Source organism: Mercenaria mercenaria, chromosome 12, assembly GCF_021730395.1.
Source record: "Mercenaria mercenaria strain notata chromosome 12, MADL_Memer_1, whole genome shotgun sequence".
NCBI classification, from domain to species: Eukaryota; Metazoa; Mollusca; class Bivalvia; order Venerida; family Veneridae; genus Mercenaria; species Mercenaria mercenaria.
The window spans coordinates 68,195,402-68,202,331 of NC_069372.1; positions in this window are offsets into that span (position 1 = coordinate 68,195,402).

The window sequence follows — 6,930 nt, forward strand, 5'->3', positions numbered from 1 at the left end:
TCATACCGCCTTATCCTTGATAACAAATATATCAATCAATGATTCAAACAGATTAAGGTCAGCAACAATATCGTTTTGATACCATTGAGCCGTTGGTTTAAAATACTATTTATATTTAAAGTTCATCATGATCCAGCTGTCTTTGCAAATTTTGTTCCTGCTTGGATAATATTTATAGGTTAAAGAAAACAACCTTATTTTCATAAAACACTTGATCTGTACCAATATCATCCTTTCATAGTAAGTGTTTTCAGATCGTTGTGCTTGAGGGGACAACTGAATCTAAATAAACAAAACAATAAACAACAAAAAAAAACTAAAAAGCATTTAAACAGTTGGTCAGGTGAGCCAATGATCTCGTTTTATATTCCAAATCTTGAATATTAAGGTTCTTTGTAGCCACCAAATTGAAACGTAATAAATAGATGTCCCTTTTTATATTGAAGTTTGTGCTTTTGCATTATAAAACAAAAAATACACTTCTCTAAGACATGATGCCCTTTTAATAAAAGTCACAAAGATCCAACAGGAAAAGCTATGTTCCATGAATGCAACCTCCCAAAACCAAAATCCCCATGCAGTGTTGTATATATGGATAAGTAGAAGATAGACATCTACAGAAAAAATATGTAGACAGAGCCAAACAAATAGACTAAGAGTCAAACAAGTAGACTAGAAGGATAAACGCATAAAGGAGCATAGTAGGGCACCGCCGGCAAAACACCACCGGTTCATATGCCTTTGTTTTCTTTTGCTTGTTTGGTGTTTAACGCCGTTTTTCAACAGTATTTCAGTTCAGCCTTTAACACGATTCTGTACCAGTAAAAACCTGTTGTCCGGAAGTAATGCCAACTTCCCGACATGAATCAGAAGGGGAGGACGAATGATTTGAGACAAATGTCTTTTATCATATCGTCATGGAAAATATACCGCCTCGCTCGGGGATCGAACTCACGACCCCGCGATCTGTACATCTGCGCTCTCGCTTTCGAGTTAACCATCCTCACTATCTTCAATATTTGTAGGACAGTATACATTAACATATCACTACAAGGTGAATTCCTTGCATGCGTAAAGTTAACAAAAGGCAAAAATTGTAAGATACAAAAGCGTCCATGTAAAATATATAAAAAGAAGCATTTACATATGTGCTCATAATGCATTTGCAGAATGCAGAGCAACAAGTGGAACACCATTAAGAGCCCAACGAAACATGCCAGAAGACAAATCCAAGCACCTCAGTCCAAGTCGACCTTTAGAAGTCTTCCACCTGAACCGACAAAGGGGCCTCCGTGGCCGACTGGTTAAGATCGCTGACTTCAAATCACTTGTCCCTGAGAGATGTGGGTTCGAGTCTCACTCGGGGCGTTGAATTCTTGTGAGGATGCCATTCAGCTGGCTTACGGAAGATCGGTGGTTTTACCTAGGTGCCCGCTCTTGATGAAATAATATACGGAGGGGCACCTGGGGTCTTCCTCCACCATCAAAGCTGGAAAGTCGCTATATGACCTATAATTGTGTCGTTGCCACGTTAATCCCAATAAAACAAATAAATAAATGTACCGATAAACTCAGTCTAATAGTACACACTGGGCTTTGTGCGAAGTGTTTGAATACACTATTTATTGTGCGAAGGTGAGCTATTGTGACTAGTCATTGTCCGGCGTCCGTCGTCGTGCGTCGTCCGTCAACATTTGCCTTGTTAACACACTAGAGGCCACATTTGTGACCCAATTTTTATGAAACTTGACCAGAATGTTTGTCTCGATGATCTCTAGGTCAAATTTGAAACTTGGTCATGTAGGGTCAAAATCTAGGTCAGTAGGCTATATCAAAGTAAAAAATCTTGTTAACACTCTAGAGTCCAGAGTTTAAGTTGGAAACTCATGAATATTGGTCAGAGTGTTTGTCTTGATGACTTCTAGGTCAAATTCGAATCTGAGTTATATGGAGTCAAAAACTAGGTCTCCCGATCAAATCAAAGAAAAAGCTTGTTAAAACTCTAGAAGCCACAGTTGTAACCCAATCTTCTTGAAACTTGGTCAGAATGTTTGTATACATGTAGATAATCACTAGTCAACTTTGAGACTGGGTTAAGTGGAGTCAAAAACTAGGCCAGTTCAAAGGAAAATGTTGTTAACACTCTAAGAGTCCACAGTTCAAGTTTGAAACTCATGAGAATTGGTCAGCATGTTTGTCTTGATGACCTCTAGGTCAAGTTTGAATCTGGGTCGTGTGGGGTTTAAAAGTAGGTCACCCGGTCAAATCAAAGGAAAAGCTTGTTAACACTCTAGAGGCCACAGTTGTAAACCAATCTTTATGAAACTTGGTCAGAATATTTGTATAGATGATTTCTAGGTCAAGTTTGAAACTGGGTCATGTTGGGTCAAAAACTAGGTAAGTAGGCCATATCAAATCTGGTGAGCGATATCTAGGCCCTCTTATTTAGTTAAAATCCAAGTAACAAGGAAATTACAAATAAAATGGTACATGAATCAAGCGATTTCCCCCGTGTGTTCGATACCAAAACAATGGGTTAACTTACCTGTTGCTCATATCTTATTTTCTTATCTTCTTCGGATATTGTGAAATGTTTGTTACCAGGTACAGACTGTTCATTATATTTTGACGATTTTTTGTTATGTTATCGTTCAAAAAATATGCGTACGATTGAACGCCAATTACAAGTGTTTGAATAAAGTTCAAACTTGGACCATGGAAAATGGGTTTAAATTTTCCCAATCGAAAACTCAGTGTGTCCACTTTTGTCAAATACGAAAACATCATTGTGACCCTGAGCTTTTTCTAAATGGTACCCGTTGTTGACGATGCAAAATTTCTTGGCGTTGTCTTTGATAAAAAGCTTTCTTTTATACCACATATAAAATACATGAAAGCCAAATGTCTGAAGTCATTGAATCTTTTAAAGGTAATTTCAAATACTGATTAGGGAGCCGATCGCAGCTTTAATTAGATCTAAGCTAGATAACGGTTGCGTTGTTTATGGTTCAGCAAGAAAATCTTATTCACAAATGGAAGATACCATCCATAATCAAGGTCTTCGTGTTGCTCTTGGTGCATTCCGAACATCGCCAGTTGAAAGCTTATATTCTGAAGCAAACGACACTCTCTTTACACACGCCGAGAATAACTTCCATTGCAATAGGCTTTGAGAGTGGCTGCCAACAAATCTAATCCTGTTCATAAAATTATGTTTAAACCCAAGTACTTCGATTTTTATTGAGAGAAAAAAAAACAAAAACAAATCGAACCGTCTGGATTTCGCATAAAAGTCCTCTATGAATGAAACTGACTTTGAATTCGATGGTATTAAAGAAAATTCGATTCCAGATACACCACCATGGAGCCTTAATGCCCCTACAGTTGTTTTCGATTTGAGAACTGCCTTTAGAAAGTCTGCAACAAACCCTGAAATATTTTAAGTCCAAATATCATGAAATCAAGTCAACTTACAAGGACTGTTTTGCAATTTACTCAGTCAAAATTACGTTTGCCAAATAATGCAATAATATTTTCAGCCGAGGCAAAAGCTATTGTTTTAGCCCTAAATTTTATATAAAAAAATAGTGAAGAAAAATATATTATCTTTTCCGACTCACTTTCTGTTTTACAGTCAATTCATAACCGAAATATGGAAAATCCATTCATTCAAAATATTCTTCTCAGGGTTCATGAACTATCTTTAAAAAGGTCTATCATATTTTGTTGGATTCCCAGTCATGTTGGTATTTATGGAAACGAGGATGCTGATACTGCAGCAAAGAAATCCCTTTCATTATCACAATCTAATTTGAAATTACCACATACCGACTTTAAGCCCAATATTAACAAATATATTTTATCTAAATGGCAATGGTCATGGAACAATGCTTCATTTAATAAACTTCATGATATCAAACCTACTCTAGGGGAATGGCACCAAGGGAACAGATCTGTTCGCAGGGAGGAAGTTGTTCTTTCTCGTTGTCGAATAGGTCATACCCGTTTGACTCATTCTCATTCTCACTAACTATTAAACATGTTTAAAACGACTGTGTGGACTTTGCCACACAACGCAGTACATTTTATGACGTTCAATCTTTGAAAGAGTTATTTGAAAAAGTTTCAGTTGGAAATATTTTATCGTTTTTAAAGCAAAAAATCTAACATTTCATATTTTTATTTACATCTTTTGCAATATTATTATGTTTGCAGCTGATATTTTAACACATACGCATATACATTTTTACATAACTGATTTTAGAAATACTTTACATTTTTACATGTATGATTTTAGATATGCTTTACATTATGCATAGTCTACTTTACATTTTTACATGGATGATTTTAGGTATGCTTTACTTTTTACATAAATGATTATGCTTTACAGTTGGCGTTTGCAATATGACTTCTTCTCGGCGATATATGACCATTTTGTGTCGATTCGCCGTAAAACTCAACTCACTAACTCACTTATCTTCTTCGGGGCTCAAAATGGTGTACCATCGGGGTGAAAACTCCATAGGTCGCTTAACACGACAAAAATTAAAATGTTGCAGGTTCGGTTTGATTGACCTTGTTCATCGGCGGTAGTGGAAATGCATGCTACCATCCACGCCCTCTAACCCCGGATTCGGGTTAAGCAGAACTCAACATTTACAAAGGTTACACACATCCACAGATGTGTTCACATGGCGGTGCACGTGGAACCTTCAATGCTACACTAGTGTGTAATTCTATGTAAAGCTGCCTATAGTCCCCAGTTAAAATAATGGGCCCCAAGCGAGAAAACAATGGGCAGTTATAAACAAACTAGAACTTAGAAAGGGATCTGAGGTTACGGGGCCTGCATATCACAGAAGCTGTCAACAGGCGAAATAAAAAGCAGGCACCATATCCTAGGGGTGATTATACAACACTCAATGCTATGAAAGCAGGAGTATTGGAACCACCCAAGAAATTCATAGAAGTGGTATACCCGTATTGAAATAATGGACGGAGGGGCACCTATGGTCGTCCTCCATCAAAGCTGGAATGCCGCCATATGACCTATAGTATATACGTCGCCGTATGAGGCAGACGTGTTTTCTTTGCTCCTGAATCTTACCGTAATAACTGTTATTTGTGCGGTGATTGTGCTGAAAATTGGATATAATGGACATGAATGCACTTTGCATCTTTCGGCGCTTCTATAAAGCTGTATTTAGTGATTTGAATCGCTTGCATCCAGTGAAATTTTTGATAATTTTATCAGACATTACCTGTCTTTCACATGTAAAGTAGACCTACACTAGAGATCAATTAGTGGATAATCGAACAATAGGGGATTAGAGAAACTAGACCTTGCAGCATGTAGGATTATAAACTTGCACAGTATAGCCTGTAAAAAGAAACGACAAAGATGTAAATACATGTAAAGTAATTCCTTGAACTTGAAATTTGATATACCTTACGAAAAAGCATCAGTACAAAAATATAAGTTAACATGTATTATCCTTTTGTGACGTTTCTGTGAAAAAAAAAATAAGCTGTTGTTAGACTCTGCAGAAAGCAGGTCTTGAAGTAGAGCTGTCCAACTATCGTCCAGCGAGTAATTTATCATTTCTGTCAAAACTTACCCAGAAATCTTTTTCTTTACAGGTTAAACAAACATGTAAATCAAAACAGTATTTTGCCTGAGAAACCATAAAGGAAATGTCACTCCTGTGAATCTGCGGCGCTGCTTCGGTTCGTTAATGACTTAGTAGTATGGAGCAAGAAGTCATGACCTTTATTGCAATTGACTTAAGTGCGACATTTGGCAATGTCGACCACGACATTCTGCTAGATGTCCTAAAAGCACAGTATGGTGTCTGTGAAACAGCTCTTCAATGGGTAACTCCTTCTTAAGTCCTTGTACGTGTAAGGTTAATGTCAACAATGCATTTTCATCAGACCGCCATCTTGAACGCTGTGTAACCCAAGGCAGTTACCTTGGTCCATGGCCGTATCTCACCTATGCTGGAATTCTTTTTGATGTTATGAACACTTCATAAACCGAATTTATTATGTTTGGTAGCTGGCTTGAATTGAACAAATATTTTACAAATTCGATAAACATTGCTGGTGATGATATCAAATGTGAAAACACAATAAGATATTTTTGTGCATTTCCTGATGAAATCTTGAACTTTAAAGATCACGTTAGTTGCTAACATCCGAAAATATTTAGCCATGGCAGCCACTGAAATTTCGTTTTGTCTCCAGTTAAGTCACATCTGGTAAACTGCAATGCCATACTGTACAGTGTAGCTAACGGTGAAGTGCGTAAGGTGCAACGGATACAAAATGTGTGCAAAACTTGTCCTTAACAGGAGGAAATTTGACAGTTTTAAACAAGCATTGTATCACTTACATTGGTTGCTGGTGAAAGCAATGATTTAGTTTAAAATACGTTCCTTCATGTATACCTGTCACATTGGCAGAGCACATATTTATTTAACAGAACTGCTAACAGAGTATGTTCCTAGTAGACAAGGTTTGAGATCGTCAGAAAAAAAAACATTAATGACTATTGGTCCAAAAATGTGGAATGAACTCCCGTTAGCAATGCGCAAACGTATTCACTTGATACATTCAAAAAAGTCTTCATCATTATGTTTTAAGGTTTGTTAATCAAAGGTACAACGCCATTGAATATGTCATTGCACAGATATAGGCGTTTAATCAAATTAATCAGTTTCAGTTATATGACCTGTAATTGTGTCGGCGCAACGTTAAACCCAACAATTTTTTTTCCACTTTCCAAACACCCTCATCAGTTTTATATTTTGCATGTAATCAAATACTAGTATACTTGTAGGATTGTTTAAGGTTTAGGAGTATATCATCAAAACACAGAAATTATGATAAACGAACATCTTTTTAAGCTGAGTTCAGACAGATTTTGCC